Raw genomic sequence first — 26,941 nt, 5'->3', positions numbered from 1 at the left:
GAAGGAGGAGGAACTGCTCCATATAAAGGAGGAATATTTGGTTTAGGAAGAAGACCAAGTCCATCATGATGAGGAGGTATAGGTCTACTTTTAGAAAGTTTATTAGACATAGACATAGTCACATCCATAGGAATGGGTTGGGAATCTTCTTGAGGAAAGACATTAGTTTTATCTTTCAAAGGAAGAACTTCCTTCTCAAGAATGATAGGAATATCAAGTTTGGGTTTTCTAGGTTCACTTAGAGATAGGATCATATCTATTTTCCACTTTTGATAAGATTTAAAAATATGATCAGTTCACGGTGGAAGAGATTGGAATTGTTTAGGCCAAAAATAATCGATAGGAACACTAGAAGTTCTTTCAGCTGGTTTAAAGAGACTATGATTGACAGTAACAACTTCACCATTATGGGGAAATTTCAAACATTTATGAATAGGAGAAGCAATAGCTTTCATGGAAGATAGCCAAGGATAGCCTAGCTTCACATGAAATTGTTCGGATGAAGGAATAATAGCAAAGTTCACATCAAGGGATTTGTTATGGACCTCAATAGGTAATGTAATAGAACCAATTGCAGGAGAAGAAAATGCATCAAATAATTTCACAATCACATCTGTTTTGTCATAGATCACTTGATTCAATTGCAAAGTAAAAAGAAATTCTTTAGTAATAACATTAACCATGCACGAAGGATCAATAAGCACTCCACGGCAAGGTGTATTCTTGACTTTTGTAACTATGTATAAAGGACCATCAGGTGCCCTAATAGTTTCACTAGAATCAAATGTGAAGGAAGGTTCTTTAGGGTTTTCTTGCTGCTCTACAAAGTTAATCACATTCGGAACCATAGACACAAGACCATCAGATGAGAAAGAGGAATCATTAGTGTCAATCACATTAGAGGTATGAGAAGGTAATGGATCAGTAAAAATCTTAAGATTTTGGTTAGGAGGAGCTACAGATGTGTTGCCTTTATCATTCACACCAGAAACAAAGATAGTATTATTATCAATCAAGTCTTGAATTTTACCCTTTAAAGCAAAACATTTTTCAGTATCATGCCCAGGTTGACGATGAAATTGACAAAAAGATTTGTTATCAAAATAGGGTGAATTAATCTTTGCAAGATCTATTTGCTTTATAGGAGGGAGAGTAAGCACATTTTGTTCCAATAACTTATTCATAATACTATGCAATGATTCATGCAAAGGAGTAAACTTTCTTTCTTTCTTGAAAAACTTAGAAATAGGAGGCACACCTGATGCTGCATTCACATTGTTGTTGATGATGTTTTCATTGAACTTAATGGACTCTCTATTCGGTTTAAACTTCCCAAATGGTTGTTGACTACTATCACCCTTATCACTCGGAGCCATATGATTTGCTTGTTCCATTTGACTCACAGTCAGTTGATAATTGTGAAGAGTTGCACACAACTGTTGGAAAGAAGTAAACTCGGAAAATAGAAGTTTTTCTCTAATATCTTTTTGTAAATTAGAAATAAAGATTCTTTGAATATCATTGTCAGGTATTGGAAAAGAAATTTGAGCACACAAATGCTTATATCTACCAATGAAATCAATCACTTTTTCTTTAACACCTTGTTTACAATGCATTAAATCAATCAAAGTAACTTTAGGACTTATATTGTTTTGAAATTGTTGAATAAAAGCATTTGCAAGTTGTTCGAAAGAAGTAATAGAATAAGAAGGCAACGAGGAATACCATTGTAGGGCTTTATCTCTTAATGTCCTAGTAAACAGTTTCGAAAGCAACCTTTGGTCATAAGCAAAATCGGTACATATTGTTTGAAAAGTCTTAACATGTGTTAGAGGATCACCTTTACCATTATAAAGCTCCAAATGCGGGATTTCAACATGCTTAGGGGGAATAGCTCGAACAATGTCAAGAGAAAGTGGGCTCGCAACATCAAATGTGGGCACACTAAACTTAGATTGATTCATAGAGGCAATTTGTTGCTGTAAAGAAGAGACAGTTTGTGCAAGATTGTTAATGGTCGCTTCAGTCGAGGAGTTCATATTAGACGTGTTAGATTGTGATGGAGGTATTATGTTATTGAAAGAAGGTATTGATTGAGAGTAAGGTGGTGGGACACTATGATAGTTAGTCATAGGAGATGGTTGGAAAAGAGGAGCACTACAAGGAGGAATGGAATGGTTGAATGAATTGCCCCCTTGTGTCATGTTCATTTGTGGAGATGTAATAGGGACACTCATTGAAGGAATGAATGAAGAAGTTGGATTGAATGAAGGAAGAGGGTTAATTGAAGGGGAAGGATTGCCCCCATGACTGGTGATCATAGGCGGAATGTCTTGTATAGAAGTAGTCATTATCTTTGATGTAAAGGTAGGTATGCTAGCAATAGAAGTTGTCAACGGAATAGAATGATTGACTTGAGTAGGAGGTTGTGTATAACCTAAAGTTTTGGCACAAATCTTCATAGGCATCACATTCGAATCCACAATGTGTGCAATACCACACAAAATATCAATTCCATTCTTATCACTTTGAACCATACGTTTTAGACCCTCAATTAATGAAAGAGCTTGACTATCGGGATACTCTTGAGACATCCATTGCTGAAAATCATCAAATTGGTTATCCAACTTTGAAAGTTGTTCTACAGAAACCTCATGGAGAGCTTCTTCATCATTAGGAGGATTAGAGGAATTACTCGTGTCCTTGTTAAAAAGGCCATTCAAATTAGGTTCCATCTCCTCGGTAATTAAACCTTGGAAAGACTTAATTCTAAGGCTTCGTCTAACGGGAATAGTGTAAGTAGGGCTTATTGTTGTAAAACTCATGCACTAGAGAGGGAGAAGATTTTGAATTTTAGAGGTAGCAAATTTCAATAAAATCAGCCAATCTCCTAGATTTAAGCTGTTAAATGCAATCACGACAATCTCCCGAAATTTCGGAAAAAATGTCAGGGACCGTGGCGAACAGAGTGCACACGGTCCTCGCAACTTTTTTTGAAATTTTCAGGGATGAAAGTTATGATGATTTTAAAGCTAATCTGAAAAAATTGAGTGATTTTATGATCTGTAGATAGGCCAAATTAAAGTTGCAATCTCAAATTTGAACCCTACCAAGATTGTTGAAAGATGCAAAATTTGAATTTTGAAAAAGAGAAGGAAACTGAAATTTTGAATTTTATGATTTTAGAGGGAATACTAAGAGCAATGCAAGTTTTGAAATTTAAAAGTTGACTCAATTTCGTGCAAAATTCAATTTTGAAAGCGGAAATCAAAGTTGGTGCAATTAAACACTTAATTTCAAAAGTCACAACTTGCAAAAATTTGAATAAAGCACTGAAATTTTGAATTAATGCCAACACACTTTTCAGATTTAGGACAGTTAGAACACAATTTTGACACAAAATTTCAATTTCAACAATTTTTTGAATGATTAGGAGCCTTAATCCAAGCAATCACTAGACCAATTTTGACTTTAATTTTGAAAGTGTTAGAATTGATAAAATCAGCCAAGATTCTGGATTTTAGCAGAAAAATACAGTAAGATCTAACTCCCGAAATTTCAGAAAAAATGTCAGGGACAATGGCACTCGGGATGCACACGGTCCTCGCAACTTTTTTCCAAATTTTCAGGGATGAAAGATATTATGATTTTGTTGCAGAATCCAAAGTTACAGCAGATTTGGAGATGTTTTGATCAGTGAAATGGTCGATCAAAGGTTGAATCAAGAGGGTTTTAAAAATTAGGGTTTTGACACTTAACCACTTAATTTTTAGAATTAAAGCACAAATATGAATTGAAAATTTGTAATAGAAGGGTAGATCTGAAACAAGCATTAACCATTAAACATTTCGCAAGCTCAATTACTAAAAAGAAAATTTAGGGTTTTTATGCAATTAACCTCTAAAATTTGCAAAAGATCAAACATGGAAATGTAATCAAGGCATCCAATTTTCAGATCTAGCCATGAATAATTAGAAGGATGTTCACGTTGGGTTCACCAAAATGTAAAGAAAAAAATCATGATCGAACCCTAAGTGTTCCCCCCACCACTCCAAGGAGAGAGAAAGGAGGTCACTAGGGTTGACGGTTTTCACTTAGGGGAGACTTTACATTCAAAAGAGGGGTTGAAACCCACAAGATCCAATCCCACACAATGCAAGATTGGATTCTAAATGAGTTTCAAGGGTTGTGACAGCAAGGCTACCCTCTTTTGTAAAGAATGTAGATAGAAGGATTGAGCTAGGAATGCATGAAAAATGAGAAAGATTCACTTATAAATAGAGATAGGAATATGGGATGAAGCTACGGACCTGGAATTAGCAGTAAAATGTCGAGACAACGTTGTCCTGCAAATTTGAGCGAAAGTTGACAGGACAATGGCGCTCGGCGTGCACACGGTTCTCCAAAAAATCCGCGAAACGAAGGGGGATCTGTTCGTCTCTGCACAAGGATTCCAGATCTTAAATTACAGCAGCGTACCTGCAACCTACACACAGAAAAGAGAGGACGATTGGTGGGTTAGGGATTACGGGTTTGCCCTTAGGTCAAACCCCAATTTTGGAATTAACCAAGAAATGAGAATGCTGTAAATGTAAATGATTGTAATGTAAACAAGTACTGATACCTTGTTGTAAGAATGTTTGTATTCTTACATGCGAAGGTGTAAATGTTGTTGTATGTTGTATGTTGTATGTGATCTCCTCTTCAATGGTTGAATCCTTGTCTTGAATGCAACACTTAGCCTTGAATGGAGACTTAGAATGCTCAATTGCTTGAAGGAATGTTTGAATGCTTGAATGCTTGAATGCTTGAGTATCACTTCCGCATCTTGTACACATATATCCTTCCTCCCCAAAATGGGAGAGGAAATGTAGTTTATATACTTTCCAATTAGGGTTGAAAGACTGATTTTTTTTTCGACCTTGGGCCGACATAGCAACCTTATTTTCCAATTTGCAAACTTAAAGACCTGAAGCCCCATAAGAGACCGGGCCCAAAATAGGGCCAGGGACCAGGGCGCTGGGCGCCATGGTCCTGGGGGACCAGAGCGCTGGGCGCCCTAGTCCTTAAGGACCAAGGCGCTGGGCACCATGGTCCCACCTCCAGGGACAGCAGGGTGTAAGGAGGATCAGGCCAGGGTGCTGAAAAATGCAGTTTTTGATGTCATTGACAAGTTTCAGGGTCTCCATTCAGGTTCAGTGTTGCGTCGCCATCGTGAAGACCCAAATGCAGTCAAAATTGCAAGTGTCACAATTTTAGGATGCTACACAACCTAGAATTAATTTATAACATTGAAATAAATATATGCAAGATAAATGCAATATTTAAGTTGATATAGATTTTAGTGTTTGCAACATTATTCCTATTTCTGTTATAAAAAAAACAATTTAATCATACAAACCTTGATTGCAATTATATATCATAAATATTAGGGTTTTTGCTCGAAGACGATTAAACAAAAAAAAAAAAGGACTTGTACGGAAAAGTGATGTGATTTAAATTATAGTAAGAAATTTGATTGCTAGGATGGAAAATATTTATGTGTGGGTGAAACCCCATGATTCCTCTTTGAATCCGTTCTCTACTAAAAGTAAAGAGTCAACCCTATTTTAGTATGCTATGTGTAGTGTTGTTAAAGGGCACTTGGTAGTAATTTTATTCAACTATTAATTATATATATATATATTACATATCTATACATATACAAATATACATATGCATATACATATACATATACACACACACGCGCATATACATGTATATATATATATGTGTGTGTACTACATATATACATACACACACACACACACTTATATATATGTCTCTGTGTGTATATGTATATATGTATGTATATGCATATATATATATGTATATATGTATATGTATGTATGTATGTATGTATGTATGTATGTATGTATGTATGTATGTATGTATGCATCTTAATTCTTTTGTAGTTTAGCTGAGACCCATTTCAATTGGGTAGCTGATATATATATATACATATTGTTCTTATACGAAACATCCACTTTACGGGGTGGGTTGGGGGTTAAATTGAGCTTTAAGGTCAAATATTTTCTATATGGAGAAAAATAGTTTATTGATAGAAAAGTTTCAAGATTCAAAGTTCCATACAAGGGAGATCAAGTTACAATTGATCTTTATTGAAAAGGATCTATGGGATGTGGTAAGTGGAGTAAGAATAAGGCCAATTAATGTTGATGAAACCACAAAGCAAACTGCAAAGGATAGAAGTGCAATAGCTATGATTGGTCTTGGAATTTAGGATGCATACTATTAGGACTCAAAAATTCATGCCCGATTGTTTAGGTCCCATATAAATTTTGTCAAGTTGCACTCAGTTGTCCCTGTGTAATAAGCCTAAGTTGCTCAGTTTGAGCAGTTGTAATTTTGAGCCTCTTGATTGTCATGAGAAATCCTCTTGGAAGATCTTTGTACACCTTATTGAGATGCCATGATACCCATTTGCAACCTCCTATGATCATTTATGATGCATTTGTGAAGTCTCCTTTGGAGGTCCTGAGATTAGAGTTGTTGATTTGCAGTTGTTCCACTTTTCTGAGTAGCCCTGTTTGAATCAGTATATCTTTGTGCCTCATGATTGTCAAGAAAAACGGATAGTTGTCCATGATTCCCTACTATTTTCTAAACCCCTATGCCAACTGGCTAAGACCCATCAATCTAATTGCTCAGTTTTTAAAGTTGATTGCATTTTGCAAAAAGTTTAGTTTTGCAACTGAACACTATCAAATACCGATTTGAGGGCCACTTTGAAAATTCATATATTTTTCCCAGGTGAATTGCACTTCAAATCAATTGTACCATGTGATTCTCTGTAGAATTATCCTCCATATCCCAATATGATCAGTTTTTGAGACCCATTCCAAATGCACATTTTTTAGGGTTTCACCAACAGCATTTTCCAGTTTTTCTGAGTAAGCAATTTTGAGGGTTAATCATTTTTGCCTTGGATGTCATAATGATAATTTGTCAGATGCCTTGGGTTCTCAGTTTTACAATCTATTAGCGTGCCATCTCCCATGCCTTAGTTGAGTGTTTTGGTCAGTTTTTTAAGCCTGAAGGCTCATTGGGTGTTTTCAGCCATGTGTCAAAGTTGTAAAAATGTCAAAATTGATGGTTGATTTCTCAATTTTTCACATCCAGGATTCATCCAAGAAGCGAATCAAAGGATTTCCACCAAATCAGTTGCTTGAAAACAAAATTTTGTTTAGTCGGGTCCACTTTGAGGCCTGACTAGGGCTGGAGCACAATGCGACTATTCGGACTTCAGAGAGTAAATATATATTATTTTTAATCAAATTAATTAAAATAATATTATATTTTAAATGTAATGCAAGGGATAGTGCTTTTTTTTTTAAGTAAATACTTATTTGATTCATTCAAAAGAAAGACCTAGAAAAAGTAAATTTTCTGGTCAAGTGACTGATAAACTTTCTATCATACAAAGGCAAGGAATTAGTGAATGTTCCTCACGTGGGTGGTTTTATTAAAATTAAGTTGCGAATCACTTTGCAAGTGATTCAGAACTTTGGGGAAGGTTCTTTTTCCCTCCCAAGTGGCATGTGGTGGGCCTCGGTGAGAGAAAAGTTCATTTTTGGCCCTCTTGGAAATTTTGAATTTTATCTCTTGTCAATTGTTAATTCCATGGCAGAGTAAAGGTCGGAAAAATATCCCATGGGGCGAAGAAAATTAAAAAAGACTTGTAAAGTCTATTAATTCTATACCCACCAGTAACGCAGGGGATAACACATGCTTGCAATCAAATGAAAATCTTATGCCACGAAGGAGAGGGGTATGTAGCCATGCGCTATGGGATAAGAGCATGCCAAGTAGGTGGAAATAAATACTTACCTCGCCCATGAAATAAGTTATGCGATTTGCCGCACCAGATAAAGACCAAAGGGATGTGCAAGCGGTGGGCTCTCTTCTCATTATCCAGCGGATTTCCTAGGCATGGGAAATTCCAACGCAGGACTGTTGGCATGTAATTTCTCCTCCGTAAACACTTAGTCTCTAGTGTTAAAGTTTCGGTTACTTTTCATCAATCATGCATGTGCAGATCCTCCATGCAAGGAGATGCTTCGATCAATTATAGGGAACATGCAGTTCCATGATTAAACTACAGTTTGCCGCATTCAGCCTTCGGTTACACCTCCAGTTCAACATGCATCTACAATCAGCTCATTTGCCACCGTTACCACCGTTAAACTCTAGTTTAGTTGTTAGTTACATGCATAGATTATTAAATTGTTAGCATTATATTGGTTACTCCATTTACTAAATTAAAGGGATGTGATCTCCTCCACGCGTGTAATAAGTCATAGTTCTATTTCAATTATCTGGCTTTGCTATTATAGTGAAATCCTCTATAAAAGAGAGGAGTTGTATTCATTTTGTGAATCAATCGATAAAAGTTAAATTATTCTCTATTTAGTAGAATATTGTGTTGTTTTTTTTCTTTTTGTTCTTTCATATTGGTATCAGAGCTAGGTGTTATCAAAGCTGGTCTGGGCCGATCTCCCTTAGGAGAGGGCCCAGAACCATGAGAGAAAGAGCTTGGTGTGAAGTGCTGTAGCAGTTAGAAGGAGCCCGCTACCTGCCAAGAGATTTGGAGATTGTTTTAACGAGTCATTGGTCATGGTGAAGATGTAGCTTAAGGAGGGAGAGCCTACATTGCTAGTCAATGTATGAGGTCTAAAAGAGATCAAGACTAAAAACAGAGCCTGAAGAGCTTAGAGATTTGGAGAAATTTAATGTTGAAGATCATGATTCATCATCAGAGGAAGGAGACGATAGAGGTCAGATATGGAATTCGACAAAAATTTCAAAGGTAAAGAGAATTGTTGTTTGTATTTGTTTGAAGACTGGAGCATGGTAGAGGAAAGCAAATTGTGGTAAAAAAATTTGTTATCTTATTTGTGTGGAAACGTCAGTTGTAGCTGAAATTGAAGACTTAAAAAAAAAAAAGAGCATTTTGTTTTTGTATGAAAGCAATGTTTGAGGCCAGCAAAGCCCATTGATAGTAAGATCCTCGAGCACCCTTAGTGTGACTCTAAAGGAGGTGTTGATAAAACAAGTGAATCACACCTGAACCTACAATGGACTGCTAATCAAGAAGGACCAAGAACTCATGGTTAGAGCATCCCAATAGCATCATGGGATTTCCTAGGTTCGATCTCTAGATTAAGAAGATTTTTAATGCAGTAGCATTAGTGAAAGAGACTAAGAATACAATCAGAATTCGTAGTCAAAATTAAAGGGGAATGTTGGCATGTAATTTCTCCTCTGTAAACACTCAGTCTCTAGTGTTAAAGTTTTGGTTACTTTCTATCAATCTTGCATGTGCAGATCCTCCATGCAAGGAGATGCTTTGATCAATTATAGGGAACATGCAGTTCCATGATTAAACTACAGTTTTCCGCATTCAACCTTCGGTTACACCTCCAGTTCAACATGCATCTACGATCAGCTCATTTGCCACCGTTACCACCATTAAACTCTAGTTTAGTTGGTAAAGTTAATCCTACTTCTTCTAATGGAGACAAATTCATCTTAATAGCTATTGATTATTTTACGAAATGGGTTGAGGCAATTCTCCTTACATACACCATTGGTAAGAAAAAAAAAAGTTCATGCTTAATTACATTATCTGCCAATATGGTATTCCAATGTGCATAGTAACAGACAACGGACGTCCATTCAAAAATCAAGAAATGAGAGAATTGTGTGAAATTTTTTAAATACAACAGAGATTTGCAACACCATACTATCTGGAAAACTAATGGGCAAGCAAAGGCAACAAAGAAGACAATATTGAAAATCCTAAAGAAAGTTGTCACTGATGTGGGACGGGACTGGCATCTCCACTTAAATCCTGCTCTATGGGCTTACAGAACAAAAGCATGCACCCCTACATGAGAAACACCATATTCATTGGTCTATGGTATAGAAGCGATACTGCATATTGAAATAGAACTACCATCTTTAAGAGTCTCCTTAAAAAATATCATATTAGAGGAAGACTATTGGGTTGAAAGATTACAAGAGTTGGAAATGCTCAATGAAAAGACACAAACTTCTTTCAATCATTTAGAAGGTTACTAGAATATATTGAGAAGGAGTTACAATAAATGAGTATGCCCAAGGAATTTTGAAGTGGGATATCAAGTTCTCAAGGAGAACCAAAGGAACCTAGTGGAATGAGAAAAGCCAAGGAAGTTTGAACCTAACTGGTTAGATCCTTGTATCATAACAAGGGTTATATAAAATGGAGCATACAATTTGACTACCATGGAGGGAGATCCACTCCCTGAACTGATGAACAACATGCACCTTAAACAATATTATATCTAAGGGCTGGATTAGTTTAGATTTTACTTTCTACATTGCATATCATTTCATTCAAAACATTGCATTGCATATAGTTTCTTTTTCAAATGAATCGCATTCATAAAATTTCAGCATTAGCATATAGTAACATTAATAAAACAAGGCAACTGTCCAAGTTTATCATTCATTTGCATTCAAGAGAAACAAAGGCCATCTCCTTTCTTAGGTATTCAGACATGAAGTCTTTGAGATCCTAAGGTCATTCATTTTCAACAACACCCTGTGATGATGCTTTACTTATGGTTGGGTAGTTATTTCACTATTTGAGACTTGTTAACCCAAACTCTATCAATTTCTATATCTCAAACACATTAATAAAATCTCTTATTCATTCTAGACACCTAGTTGATCATATGACTAGTGAAAAATCTAAAATTCTACTTCAGCGCCACTATAATTGTCACACCCAAGTAGGTTTCATTACTTACAAGTCAAGGCAAGAAAAGAAAAGAAGAAAAAAATGGTATGTCAAATATAAATCTCAAGGCAAAAGAGCAATGTTATATTGTTGAAGTATCACGCATACAAAGTGCGACAAAAAGCTTCACCATGGGAACATGTGAATTACTCCACCAGGGCTATGAGTGCCTGTTGGCAATGGAGCAATATTTGAGATAAATACAATCTATAACCTCGTTGGAGCTCTAAAAGCTTGCTGGCAATGAGGATCTATTTGGGATGCTTTTGAAGTTAGGATAATCCACGTAGCTAGTCATATAGGATGCTAAGGATCTTTAGTGAACACAAGAGAAATAATTAACTTATCTGCACACACATGGGCAAAAGAAGATCAAAGTTTCAAGAACCACTGGGGAAGTTTTTCGCATCTCCATTTGTAAATCCTAGTCACTGAGTGGGTTAATTTGGATGTTCCAAAGGACTTTAGGGATCGATTGTCTGCTTATCTATGAAATGTTTTGCACCTTCAGTTCAATTGGTGTATTATAAAATGCTAAAAAAACATAGTCATCCTTGTTCAAATAGGAAACACATCTTCATCATGCATTTTGCATTAACATAGGTCATGTCAAAAATTCATTGTTTCCACATGCAACCTACAAATCATTATGTCATATAGGTCTGCACACTAGGGGCATAGCTGAAAAAATCTTAAAAATCATATAAAGTCCTGAAAAAATCCAAAAACATTGAAAAATTAAAAATCCAAAAACATTGAAAAATTAAAAATCCAAAAACATTGAAAAACATAAAAATCCAAAAACATTGAAAAACATAAAAATCCAAAAACATTGAAAAACAAAAAAAACAAAAAATATCGAAAAATTCAAAATCAAACAAAAACATTCATATAATGTCCCAAAAAATGCCAAAAACATCCATATAATGTCCTAAAAAAATCAACCAAAAATATCCATATATCAATCTTCAAAATCCAAAAACAATCAAAAATCAATGAAAAACTTGCAATAAAATATCTATCTAATCAATGTAGAACACAAACCGACATAGGTTATGGGAAAGCTATTCAGAAAATAATGTAACCTATTATGCATGTAACAAGATTGGGCATACCGCTAAATTTTGTAGAAGTAAAAACACACCGGTAGACAACAAAAGTGCTAGCTTGAAAGGTAAAGAAAAAGTTGAAGAGGTTAAGCAAGAATTCTTAAAGCAATGGATTAGAAAAGCTGATCGAAATATTGGGAATACTCCTCCACCGGTAGAACCAACAAATGCTCCACCGGTAGGATAGAGTGATGCCTCACCGGCAAGACATAGCAGTGCTCCACCGGCGGGAAGCTCTTCATCTAATTGAATAACATCTCACATTCATTCCGTAGTTTTTCAGAGTTATGACCAACTTTGTTGCATTTGGAGCATTGACCGGTGGGTGGATTGATATTCTGATAATTCCTAGATCTACATTCATTTGCCCTATGACCATATTTATTATAGTTAAAGCATTTTCTATTGAATTTATAAGTATTAGGTGGTCTTACCGGTTTGCTGTGATCCTAAGTATTTGTAGTACCGGAGCTTTCTCCAACTTCAAATCCAATTCCAGAAGTGTCACCTTTGGGTTTTTTATTCTTCAATAAGGTACCAAGATCTTCTGAGCTTTTCATGCCTTCTTGGGCGTTAGTGATATTTCAAGGTGTCATACCCATTTGACGTATCTTCTATAATGGCATTATACTCTACACATACCAGCTCGAATATTTTAATGGCAATGAGCAACCCGCCCCCTACGGTATCCATCTCTTGCTTTGCACATTAAGGACACTTGCAAATGCAACATCTGACAGAATCTTCTGACCTTTATGCCCAAACACCACATGTTGTTTAATTTATTCAAAACTCATTATTTCATGTGTTGCACGGACAAGGGGGATGCTAGAAGAAGGCTGTGGTGGCCGGCTATAGTCCTACCACATGTATTTGCTTGAAGGATTCAATAACTTCTTTCAATGATTCAACACCATGGATGAGATATACAAATGGTAGAGCAAACCCCACACTGGGCCTTGGCTTCCCATCTTCAGGAAGTGCGACACTATATTGTTACTCCCTCTCAACCATCATGCAACAGGTGTGATCGGGCACTAATCTCCTTTCCCTGTTCAAATGCTTCTTAAAATCTTCTTTGTCAGAGAAGAAATTACCTTCACTCCTCATAAATGATCCTCAGGAAAATTTTGATCCACCAAGGGCTGTGCATAAACTCATTTTGGATGCCTATCCTCAAGCAATTTGGCTTCACAACTTCGCATTTCTCTCATTCAACAATAAAACCCTAAATTCCATTTCAAACAGTGTATACATTGCCCTAATCCGTGCTTGCATTAGTTTCAGGCATATCTTTTAATGTCTATCCTTGTGTGTTAGTTCCATCCTTTATCCTGCGATCTTATTGTTTCTTCTCCACGACCCCGCGGGATAAGTGTCTCCATTTTCTTACTACCTGCAGCCTTGTCCCTGAAAGAACAAAAAGAAAAAAAACAACACAATATTCTGCTAAGTAGAGAATAATTTAACTTTTATCGATTGATTCACAAAATGAATACAACTCCTCTCTTTTATAGAGGATTTCACTGTAATAGCAAAGCCAGATAATTGAAATAGAACTGTGACATATTACACGCGTGGAGGAGATCACATCCCTTTAATTTAGTAAATGGAGTAACCAATATAATGCTAACAATTTAATGAGAAACCCTTAGCTTTGAATAAGGTATTTCTTATGAAGAGTTTGTTTAATTTGAAAATGAGTGAGGGAGGATCTGTAGCAGAGCACTTAAATGAATTTAATACAATTACCAGTCAATTGTCTTCAGTAAAAATTACTTTTGTAGAAGAGGTTAGGGCTCTCTTTATTTTATGTTCTTTGCCAAAAAATTGGAATAGCTTGGTTATGGCTGTAAGTAACTCTGTCTCTGGTAAAAATACTTTGTTATTTGATGATATTGTTGGTGTTATCCTAAGCGAGGAAATGCGAAGGAAAAGCACAGGTGAGACTCCAACATCATCGAGTAGTGTTTTGAATGTGGAGAACAGAGGAAGATCAAAGGAAAGAGGAAAAGGCCTTGGGAATGAGAAGTCACAAGGGAAGTCAAAGAAAGGATGCTCTCAATCTAGAGGAAAGAAAGATTGTTGGTAGTGCGGAAAGCTTGGTCATCTAAAGAAAGACTATTGGTCTTGGAAAAACAAAGAAGGAGACAAAAATGAAAATGATAATAAGGAAACCAGTATTGCAAGTAATAGTTTACAAGATTCTTTAATCTTATGTTTGGATAATGTTAATGATTCCTGGGTAATAGATTCTGGGCCTTCATTTCATGCTACACCCCATAGAAAATATTTTCTAGATTATGTTCAAAGTGATTTTGGACAGGTATATTTGGGTGATGATGAGCTCTGTCAAATTGTTGGAAAAGGAAAGATAAAGATGAAGTTGCAGAATGGAAATGACTAGTTTCTGCGGGAGGTAAGACATGTTCCTAATTTAAGAAGAAATTTAATTTCTGTAGGGCAACTAGGTAGTGAAGGTTGCATAGTTACCTTCTCAGACAGTATGTGGAAGGTCACTAAAGGATCATTAGTAGTAGCTAAAAGGTGCAAAGGTAGGCACATTATATCTATGTACTGGTAACACTTACTCTACCCTAGCTGGTACAAATAAAGTTACTACAGGGATAACAACAATAGATGTTGCAAGAATAGATTCGATAATATGGCACCATAAGCTTGGGCACATGAGTGAGAAAGGGATGAAAACCCTTCACTCCAAAAATCTATTGCCAAGACTAAAGAAGATTGATTTAGAGTTCTGTGAAAACTGTGTTTATGGTAAACAAAAAAGAGTTAGATTTCTCAAGGTTGGGAAAGAGAAGAAGAGTGAGAAGTTAGAGCTTGTACATTTAGATGTATGGGGAATCGCTCAGGTATCATCTCTTGGTGGCTCTTGTTATTATGTTATTTTTATTGATGACTCAATGAGAAAAACATGGGTATATTTCCTAAAACAAAAATCAGATGATTTTGAAACTTTTAAGAAATGGAAAGTTTTGGTTGAGAATGAGATAGGAAAAAAGTTGAAGTGTCTTAGATCGAATAATGGAGGTGAGTATTGAAAAAAAGCATTTGAATATCACTGCTCCTTAAATGGGATTCAAAAGCAGAAGATAGTTCCAGGAACTCCACAGAAAAATGGTGTGTCAGAGAGAATGAATAGGACTATCATGGAACGCGCAAGGAGCATGAGATTGGATGCAGGATTGCCCTTACATTTTTGGGTAGATGTTGTACATACTATTGTCTATTTAATAAATATATGACCTTCAACCCCTTTGGATGGTGGTATTCTAGAGGAGGCATGGACTCGTAAAAAGGTAAATTATTCTTTTCTAAAAACTTTTGGTTGTGAAGCTTTTGTCCATGTTTATAAAGAAAACAGAACCAAGCTTGATGCTAAATCTCAGAAATTTACCTTCATTGGATATGGGATAGATGAATATGGCTATCAGTTATGGAATTTCAAAAATAAGAAAATAATTAGAAGTAGAGATGTTATACTCAATGAGAAGGTTATGTATAAAGAATAGATGCAGGAAAATAAGCATGAACAGGACAAACAAGAATATGTGGTGTTGGATGAGATTCCTAAAAATTAAATGCCACAAGTACTTGATGCTCAGTAACAATAGATTATCCCACAAACTCCTGCAAGTGTTAGACATTCTAGGAGGGCAAGTAGACCCCTTGAAAGATTTTCTCCTTCTTTGTATTCTATATTATTAATTGATTATGGTGAACCAGAAGAATATGAAGAAGCAATGCAGGTGGATGCCAAACAACAGTGGGAGCTAGGCATGAAAGAAGAGATGGACTCCTTGATGAAAAATAAGACTTGGGACTTAGTCCCTTTACCTGCAGAAAAAAGAGCCTTGCCTAACAAATGGGTTTATCGGCTGAAGGAGGAGGAAGGAGGTCAGAAAAGATATAAGGCCAGACTTGTGGTAAAAGGTTTTGCACAGAAAAAGGGTATAGATTATGATCAAATATTTTCTCCAGTTGTAAAAATGACTTCAATTAGAACTGTACTTAGTCTTTTGGCTGCAGATGATTTACATCTCGAACAATTAGATGTCAAAATAACTTTTCTTCATGGAGATTTGGAGGAGGAAATTTACATGTTGCAACCATAGGGATATGAGGTCAAAGGTAAGGAGCAATTGGTGTGCAGGTTGAAGAAAAGTTTGTGTGGCCTAAAGCAAGCACCCTAACGATGGTATTTAAAATTTGATAGTTTCATGGCTGAACATAGTTATCATAGATGTCATTTTGATCATTGTGTATATTTTAAGAGATTGGATAATGGCAGTTATATTATCCTATTGCTTTCTGTTGATGACATGCTTGCTGGTGGGTCTAACATGCAACACATAAATGATCTTAAATAGAAATTAGCCAGGTCATTTGCTATGAAGGATTTGGGTGCAGCTAAGCAAATTTTCGGTATGAGGATTACACGAGACAAGAAAAAGAGAACCTTGAATTTGTCCCAAAGTGAGTATATAAAGAAGGTGTTGAAAAGATTTAACATGCAGGATGCAAAAGCAGTTAGTACACCTTTGGCTAGTCATTTCAAATTGACTAAGGAGATGTGCCCAAAGGCACAAGAAGAGGTAAATAAAATGTCTAACATCCCATATTCATCAGTTGTTGGCAGTCTGATGTATGCAATGGGAGTTGTGAGCAGGTTTATGAGTAATCCGGGTATGGAACATTGGAATGCTGTGAAATGGATTCTTCAGTATCTAAAAGGAACTACTATGAAGGCATTATGTTTCAAAGGATCTAATGCTGCTCTGAGTGGATTTGTTGACTTTGATCTAGTAGGTAATATTGATTCACAGAGGAGTACTATAGGGTATGTTTTTACTATAGGGGGAACTGTAGTCAGTTGGATTTCTAGGCTACAAAAGGTTGTTGCACTTTCAACCACTGAAACTGAGTATGTTGTCTTTATCAACTACTCAATTCTTTGAATAGGAAGGTAATTTTCCTTAATGAAGCTCTAATATCGCGTTGGAGAAATTATGAGCTCGTGAAGCTACAAACACTTCAATGGGTCAACTTAGAAATTATCCAACTACACATGATAATTTTGGAAATTTTGTGATGATGAAGAAAGGAGATCAAAATGAAATTCTAGACAAGACCTTTCTATGAATTGATATATTACAATGTACAAACAAGCTTGCTTATATAGGCAACTAAGGAGAGAGTTGTTAGAACTACCTTGTGACAAAATTAAATGTGTAACACTAACTCATCTCTATCTACAATGACACCTAAGATAACTAAAATGAACAATATTAAATGATTGTCTGATGTGACAACTAAACTATCGCAAGTAAACTTAACATCTGTGAATCGGTCCTAACTAAGATCTAGTTCTAGGATAATATCTTTATTCAAACCAACAAGTTGTCTTAATCAATAATCATATTTAATCCTGATGGAAGTATGGTCTAGAGACCCCCTATATAGGATTGGTGTGTCTCAACTAACCTCATAAGTACCTTTTAACATGCATAAGAGCTAATTGCCTATGTGTGTATGCATAGATAGAAAGAGCCAACCACATTATGTATAAATGATGTATTTTAGAGTCCACCACTATAGAACATGGGACATTAGAATCAAAAGCTTCCTAAGCGATTTTGTTTTAATGTACACTAAGGAGTGTCATGGAGCTAGTCCACATGATTGGGATGCATTTTTGTTATTTGATTTAATTAAAAAATAAAAATAAAAATGTTTATGAATAATTATGAGTCTAAGAGTGAGACTAAATATCATGCAAAAGTAGAGGATGAATTCTCCTTATTTTTAGTGTACAATCTATAGAGCCTCTACCTATTTAAAGAGAATACATAGGTAGGTCCACCATGAATGGAGCCCCAAGGATTAGATTGGGGTTTGAGGAAGATGTTGACACTGAGAACTTACATATTATAGTATGAGGACCTAAGATGAAAATGGATGGGAAAGCTACAAAGTTGTCACTTCTAATTTATAAATGATATATATGTTTACCTCAATTATTTCTCATAAAATGTAGTAGTAATCAAGGGGTGTTTATAATACTAAATTTATGCTATGATATATTTATTTGATTGGGTTAGCTTAGATTAGTGTAAGATAAGTATTTTTTCCTTTACAAAATGTAGCAATTCATTTTCTTCATGAGACTCAATTCCATCTTATCATTTCGTGAATACTAAAAAGGTATATCATCTTAACTATTTTTTTTTTTGCAAAATGTATATATTTTTAGAATAATTATTTTTTTATTGTACTTTATAAATTTTATAACTCAAAATTATATTATTTATTATGATTTTTTATTTAACACTACTTTATAATTGTATTTTCTTTATATTATTAAAATAATAATTGATTAAATTCTAGGTGAAGATAAATGTGTATTTTTTAGTATTATAAAGTCAAGATGAGTTGTATCACAGGATAATCATAAATTACAATTTAAAAAATATAAGTCTATTATAATTAAAATAAGATATCACTTGGGAGAAAATCTACTTCTTATCAAATTGATCTTTTTATTAAAACATAATGTTTATGGAAATAAGTTTAACAAATATTTTTTGTTTGAACATTATATTTATAACATCAAAACAATATCAAACATAATTTTAAAGCTCTTAACATAAACAAGTGAATTTTTGAAGCTAAGATAAGAGAGTGGCATTTGATTCTAATGCATGTTTCTTAAATTTTTTCTATGAATGATGAACAAATGTATAAGACTTGTATGAGTACAAACACATACTCATAATATTTTTTTGTTAAAAATAAAATGTCATGATATTAAACTATGATTCAACATAGTGTAGAATTAAATTTTAATGAATGAAAATATAAACGATCATACATTAGACTCTTTGTTGATAGACACGACTTATTCTTTATAAATTATTTCGTATGTGTATAATTTATTAAAATGAGAATGATAATATAATTTCAAGATAACTTCTAAGATGATAATGTTAACACTAACATGTATAACTTGCAACATAATGATGTTTAGAATGAAAATATAACATTTAAAAACTCAATATAATACATATCGATTTTTATTATCTAAATTAATAAAAATAAAACAGCACTAATAAGACAAAGGATTGCCTATCATCTCATGTTTATAAGAGCATATTAGAAGTTTATGTCGAATAACATGTGTATAAAAATTAACAATAATGAGAAATGAAACCACACTTTTAAGTTAATTAGAATTTTTGAATCTGGATTCTTCAGTTTTTTGGATTCATAGTTTGCATTTACTAGAAGATGTTTAAAAGCCTTTTCATAAAATTCCATGCTATTTTTATCCTGCAATCCCACTAATTCATATAAGCTTCGACAGGTTCGTACTTTGATACTTAACCAATAAAGTTGATTGCGTTTGATAACTCTAATTTGCCTTTCCCTCTGATTCGGAGGCTGAGGTGTTGCTCATCGGCTGTGTGTCATTTGCAGGAGGCGGAGGGAGGTATCCAATTTCACAATGTAGACGAAACTTTTGAAAAGATTGAATGCTATCCATGGGAACATCGTATTCATCCAAAGTCTTAATTAGCAACTCCCATTTATCCCTTTCCACATCTGCTACATTTCTATCAACGTAATGCTCAACAATAATTTTGAGCGAAGGGTCCTCATCATTTACAGTGCCACCCTTTATAGACACAAGCTCCTTCCACTTCTGCAAGATACATGAGGGATATGTGAAGGTCTCAAGAGTTAAAAAAGAATAAAAACTAAAAGTGAAAAAAAATTCAGTTGAGTAAACTACCTTTATAACATGGTTGATATTTTCTTTCCATTGCCAACAACAAAATATCCAGACTAAAAGTTGGACCTGCCATCCTGGCAACTGTTTCACTTGCTTGAATCGGAAAAGGATGTTCCACGCTAGACGATGATATGTGAGGAATCTTTTCCATTCACGAGGAAGTTGTGGGCCATTGCTTACTTTTGTGCTCAAGAAAATCATTGCTTTCCGCTCTTCATCGGTGTAGCTTGGCAGTATCAACTGACTATTTATTGGTACGCTTTTCAGTTTGGAGCTTGTTATATCCGGACCTGCTGAAATGCCAAAATCCCTCTAATGTTCACTAAATCGCATGATATATTTATTAAATTTTGATGTGAAGTTCTTAGAGAAAGTGTTTCTAACGGCTATACCCGAGTAACTCCATCGGCGAAGCGTAGTCCTCAATGCTCTGGAAAAAATGAGTAATAGGAAAGTTACTGGCTCAGCAGACCTCAATGCTCCGAAATACTCTAGTATTTGGGAAATTATTGGCCGGTTCTCTGGACCACTTTGTGCAGCATGTTTCTGGGGAAGACTATCGTGAGGGTTTTCGACATCATTGGGATGATCATCTGTATCAATAAGAAATGTTCTGTTTTATTTGAAATGAAACGGTATTGTCATTTAACAGATAGATTGTAATTTGAAAAGTTGGTATAGATTCTTGGCTACCATTTGGAAGATATCAGGGTTTTCTACATTAAGGGGTTGAGCATCAGAAAAAAATTCATATTTTCTTTTAGAAAGTTAAACAATTGAAAGAAAATGGCTCGTCAAGAGATAGATTGTTTAGAACCTGAAAAAATTGCTGGACAACTTTGTGGAAGGTTTTCTTGAGGGTTTTCCATATCACTGGGTTGAGACTCTGCATCAATTAGAAATTAAGTAAACCAATTGAAACGAAAGGCCTTGAATTTAATTGATAAAGAGATTGTAATTTGAGAACCTGGTAAAGACTCCGGGCCTTCTTGCGAAAGGCTTTCTGTGCCGCTCATTCGAAAACCTGCATTGTAGCCATTTTATTAAGTAACAAAAAATGAAATGTAAAAATATTGTTATCTGAGATATGCATTGTAATTTTTGGAAACCTTTTAAATTTTGCCAGCTGTCGTCCATTTCGTCGTCGCTCTCCATGAAGTCCTCTCCGGACAGCTGATTGCTCTCCTTTATTTCCTCGTCGCCACTCTCCTTGAAGTACTCTCCCATCTGCTGATTTAGAAACTGCATTCTCTCCTCTGTTTGGTTCTCACCACTTTCCTTGAACTCCTCTCCCAACTGCTGATTCAGAAACTGTATTCTCTCTTCATTGCCAGAATCTGGTAAGGCCAAAGGTAGCTGAACTATTTTGCTTAAGTATTTCTCCGCCAAATCTACTGGAATGACCATATTTAAGTTATTTATGTCTTGGAGTTGGTGTTGGTATTTATGGGCTATTGCTCTTGCGATCATTTTCTTGTCCATTCCAAGAATCACGTTGATCTCGCAAACTGCTAAGACCAAATTAACTGCAGAAAGTACCTGATTATGCCATTTTGCAAAAAGCTTGTTATGTGAGTGGTGGATGTCATCGTTTATTGTCATATTTAACGCTTAAAGAACAAAATTGAATCAGATGAGAAGTACCTGTAAAATAACGGTGCCTTGGCATCTATCCAAATCGTCAACAAATACAATTATGCGGGCGTCGGCTTTAGAAGGCGGAGGTCTTTTTGGAATGGACGTACCTTCAACAGTGTCACGATAGAGCCCAAACATTCTCCATAGCCAATTGCCAGCAACAAATTTCCAAAACAAAGACGGTTTTTCCCGAATTTGATTTTTCAAAAAGTTTATGTCAGATATCACTTGATGCTGGTAACCCAGATTTGTGCTATGGTCAGGTAGGCGGATATATCCCAAAATTTGAACACTAACAGGCTTGAAAACAGAATATAATTGTTTCGTTACGGTCCAAAAAAGTACAACTACAGTTACAGGTATCGATCCGTATTTCAAGTCTTGCAGTTCTCTCCGATTGGATCTGCTTAACAACATCCAAACCGCCCAGGTAAGCCAACCTGAAAGAAAAAGAGCAAGGAGGCATGGCAAAAGAAATTGGAAACGTATTTCATTTCCACGTTCCTTCCATGCGTATCTCCAGGAAGACCTGATTCTCTGGGACTTGGTCATTGTTTCTTCCATTGCCTTTGTTATTGTAACAGCCAGGCCTGCCAATGCTTCTAACTCATTTTGGTAATGCCACGCGTTATAGCGAACGGTCATAACAGTAGGAATCTTGCCCACGCTGCTACTTGAATCTGAAGTTTTATCCTTCAAACGAAACTGAGACATACCAAACAATAAGGTCTGAATTTAATAGAGTACTTAAGAATACCCACGAAGCTACAATATTTTGCGAGAAAACTCACCATCTCCCAGCGGTCCATCAGCGCTAATGATTTATAAACTTGAGAGTATTTGTCTTGATAATTGTCGAGAAAATATACCAGTGGATCATCAATCTGATGCATGGGGGATAAAACTTTAGTGGATTCATAATGGTTAGGGTTCTAATGTCGCACTCTCACAAGAGGTCAATCAATGTATGGCTAGATAACAAGTACTTACATGAGCTATTTCAGAGGCTGGCAATATATCTTTCACTCCATGTGTAACATTTTTATATATTTCTCGACCTTTTGGAGTTAGCTCGAACTGTTTGGAACCAGGAAAATCCTCAAATGGTAGAATATTCGGAAACGCTAGCTGGGCTGCTGCTTGCAGCAAAATCATTTCCGTCTGTCATTGTGTAAATTGTCAATGATTCAGGATTTTCATCAATATTATATCGAGAAAGAATCTGTGAAATCACTTTGAAGAGAGTATTTGAAAAGTACCTTCAACATTAAGCTGGACTTGCCCATTCCCCAGTCACCCGAAATTCCCACTGTCACGGGTGATTTAACATATGGGTTTAAAAAAAGTGCAGCTAGGCCTTCTGCAAAAGCCTTTCTTCCTGGTCCATTGCAAGTCACATTAAATGACAAGGTATATAAGAATTCAGATGATATGTATACGGTAATACGGCCTAAAAGACCATTCTACTGTAGACCAGACTATCAGCATTGGTTTGGATGGGACATGGTTGCATATAAATGTATGGCATAGCACACATTTGTTAAGGTGAGACCTGGTTGCTCCTCAAGATGTTATGTTTAGGCAATCGTTTTATAGGTGCATTTGTTAGCGATAAAATTTGAGAATTTTTTTTCATCAAGCATTGCTGTATAGATGCATTCGCTACACAAGTGAAACCCATGGTTACATACCAAGACTATCGTAGATGGTTGGTTGGTCTCGGCCTCCTTCTGGCATTTTCTCCACACGCTTGAGAACTGTCACGTTTCACAGTAGATCATCAGTGCAAATTCATTTGGTGCCGAATGACCTACCTTCCAGATAAAAAGATACGTTACAGATAAGCCAAAATCGTGCATGCAATTTTAACCATACCTTCCCTGCGTGTGAATCCTCTATTTTCAATTTTTTTAATCTTGACTCTTAAAGACTTCTAATATCGGAGCCTGGTTTGGAAAGAGAAACGATTTGTATTAACACCACGCTACGAATAGATGTCGCGTAGATGTTGAAGAGTGTTTAGGAGTTTTCCAGTGAATTCCGAATTTAGATGAAAAAGGAGAACTTTTCGCGCCTTGAGAAAACCATTAAGCAGATTAAGGCTGGGTTCCATGGTGGGGTTTCCTTTAAAAAAATTAGTGTGGTGTTGAGATTTTTGAGAATTAGTTTAGAGTGTCCGATTTTATGAGTTTTGTAGTATAATTTAAGTTTAATAGATTAAGTTCGAAAATATATTAAAGCTGGTGGTCTCATGAATTTTATTATGTAGTATATTTAATTCAACAAGTAAATAAATATAAAATAACAAAAAAATAAATTGATAAAAAGATGAAAAATTTCAAATGATTGACAAATGACAGGGAAAAAAGTTTAAGTTGACAGGCAATCTCAAACTCCCTTGTAGGACCTGTTATTTTTTAGGAAAAGATTCCAATTAATCTTCTTACAAATTTATTTTCACTTCATGAGACCTGCTTCCATAAAAATAGATCCTCAAGCCTCCCATGGAAACCCGGCCCAAGTAACAAAAGAATAAAGAAGAAAGAGTACAAATAACATCCTCCGTCAGGCAAAAAAACTTCCAAAACAAAAACTCCAGCTCTAGCCCTAGAGAATATCTCCACCTCAATAGGATATAACACCACCATTACAGACCTAGAGAGAAAAAGAGGGAGCCAAAAAGACACTGTAACCATAAGAAAATTCACCGAGTCCCATCCACCTCTATAGAAAAGGAGAACAACTCATAAAGAGAAGTTGGGGTAAATATCCAACAAAAGATAGCGACAGAGAGGCTCAACGGAGGACCCACGAAAGGCCCAAACCGCACATAACAAACCCAACAAAACAGAGGACCCATGAAAGGCCCAGGCTGTACAAAACAAGCCCCATCCTAACAGGCACCAACACGAGACAAAGCCTCCATCACAAGGTCACCAAAGGTAGAGCACACACTAGAGCAGCCCCTACAAGCACTAGAGACAATGGCAGGGAAGGGAAGAGGGGGGCCCGAATGCTCTAGCAGCCACCCCCAACTACAAACCGCCCTCCGTTTCCGCCCATCACCATCTGCATCTTCATTTTCCCCTCTATCATTTGCTATTTCAGAAGAGTCGCAACCCCTCGAAAACCTAAGAGAGCTTTATAATGATCTTCTGCCCATCTTCGAAAGTATTCCCCTTTGGGGTGGGGTTTGTTCCTTTGGTGATGGAGTTGAACACTTGTGGCAGACCTAATTCTTTGGTGTGCACCGTCGATGCTTCTCTTGCTGGTACCTTTCTGAGGGCTTGTTTTCTTGTTGCTCATTTCCATGACTTTCCCCTTGAGGTAATGTGTTATCTTATGGAGGTGGAGTGGCTACATGGTGATTGGGTGGTTAAGGGGCTTCTTGGTCTTTTCGCTAGTATTGTGGAGGGTGGGTTGGATTTGCATAGGGTTGTTGATGCCTGATTTTGTCTTTGCAGGAGAGCCAAGGATGGTAAGCTGGCTGCCTTTCTTTCCCTTTCCCCTATTGAGGTGGGGTTTTTGAATAATATTTTGTGGTTTTCTTTGTTTAGTTTGATGGTTTTGGGAGCCATTTTAAAATCCAATTGGAAGGTTAGGGGTTCCTTTCAAAACCCCCTTTTTTATTTTTATGTTTGGCTGGACGCTGTCAGTTTTGAAGGGCCCAGCTTAGTTTGTGCTAGTTTTTGGTTAAGGGACAGGTTAGCCTTTTCCTGCGTGATTTTTATGCATATGGGGAGGGGAACCCAGAAAATCCCTGATGTCTAGATGTGGGAGTTCATCAACTTCACTAATAGGATTAGGTTGTGTTGCCATCAGATTTTATAACGATTTTCTTTTAGTCTGGCTAGCTTTTTCCTGTTTGTGGTCGTGCTGGCTTCTGGTTGGCTCTTGCCAGTTTGGTTGTTATGATCTGCTGATTTAATGTGCCTATCTTTACTAGCAAAATTTTCTCTGTAGATTCCAGATCCTAGCAAAATCTAAGGGTTTCAGGTCCCTTCAAAACCTAGTGTACGAGGTTTCTGGTCCCCTCAAAACCTGTTTTCCCTTAATAAAAAATGTCATTAAAAAAAAAATGTTTAACACAAATTCAAACTTTTATATCTTCATCCTTAAAAATAGATCTTCAAGCCCATCATAAAACCCCAAAGCTAACTAACAAAAGAATAAAGAAGATAGAGTACAGAAAACATCATTTAAAAAAATAATCTTTGTTTAACACAAATTCAGCCTAGAAGTTTAAATGACCAGGTTAGCCATATAAGCCATTAGAATCTCTAATGAACCCACCCCCACCTACTCGACTTAGGTTCCCTTTAGAAGACCCATTGAAATTTAATTTTGACCAACTGGTGTTGAGGGGGTAGGGAACTGTTTTATGTTGTTTCTAAATCCAAAGGGCATGAAGCTAAAATTAGAAAGAACATCAGCCATATCCCAATTCTTACCTATAAGACAATCTAGAGATAAGGGGGGTGAGAGTGTTTGGATTTATCAAAGACTTTCATTTTCTTCTTGACTTGATTTATAATGAAAAGGGATAGAGCTTTCTATTGAGTCTGATGGCTTCTAAAAAAATTATTACTACATTCTTTTCATAAGCTCCAACTTATGTGAAGGAAAACCTGCCACCAAAGTTCCTGAATAAAATGATGGGATGATGGGGAATCCAACTAGAAGAGAGCAATTTGAGGTCCATGTCGCACCCAGGATGTCAAGAACAAGATGGTAATATTTTGTTTGACTTGCCTAGAATAATGAAAGTGGAACAATAAATGGTTGATCGGTTATATTTGATTGTTAAATATAACATTGAGCTTCTCTGTAATTTTATCATCATTTGACTTGCTAGTGTAACTCAAGTAATTGATTATATATATTAATGTACTTATGGTATCACACCATATCAAAATCATATCTCATCTAGTATTAGATTGCTAATAAAGGACAACTAGCAAATGAAGACACCAATAAAATAAATATAAGTTAGACTAAAGTGTCAAAGGCTATCAAAATTCCAATGGTATCAAAGAATCTATAAGGAAGTTTTACCTTACATAGTGAGGTAGTATCTTTTCATTGGCAAAACATATATAATTAAAAAGGTGTGGTCTAAAATTGGATTAGTGAAGTTAGTCAAATAAATTAATTTATGAACTCATGACCTCATTTAAATTAATATAGGCTATACATAATACATAATGTAGGGTCAGTTTTAGAAACGATACATAAGTTAAACTTTAGAAATTTTGATGTGTTATGAATTAATTAAAGCGATAAGTAATTGAAAAAAAAAAAGACAAAAAATAATAGAAAATAAAACTTAACAAGGTGGGCCTGTGAAGAAAGCCTACACTTCTGGACGCGCTCTTTATGAGCCTGTGACAATTCGCAGTTGGAGAAGTTATCTAATTGACTTGCATTAGCACCCCTACTGATAAGTTCCCATGCTAACTTGTCATACCCCAGCGTAACCGCGCTAAGTAACAAGTTATTTGAGCGTCCAGGCCTGCTTATATTCTGTCTTTT

This window comes from Cryptomeria japonica, chromosome 4, assembly GCF_030272615.1.
Source record: "Cryptomeria japonica chromosome 4, Sugi_1.0, whole genome shotgun sequence".
NCBI lineage: Eukaryota > Viridiplantae > Streptophyta > Pinopsida > Cupressales > Cupressaceae > Cryptomeria > Cryptomeria japonica.
This window is presented reverse-complemented; position numbering follows the sequence as displayed.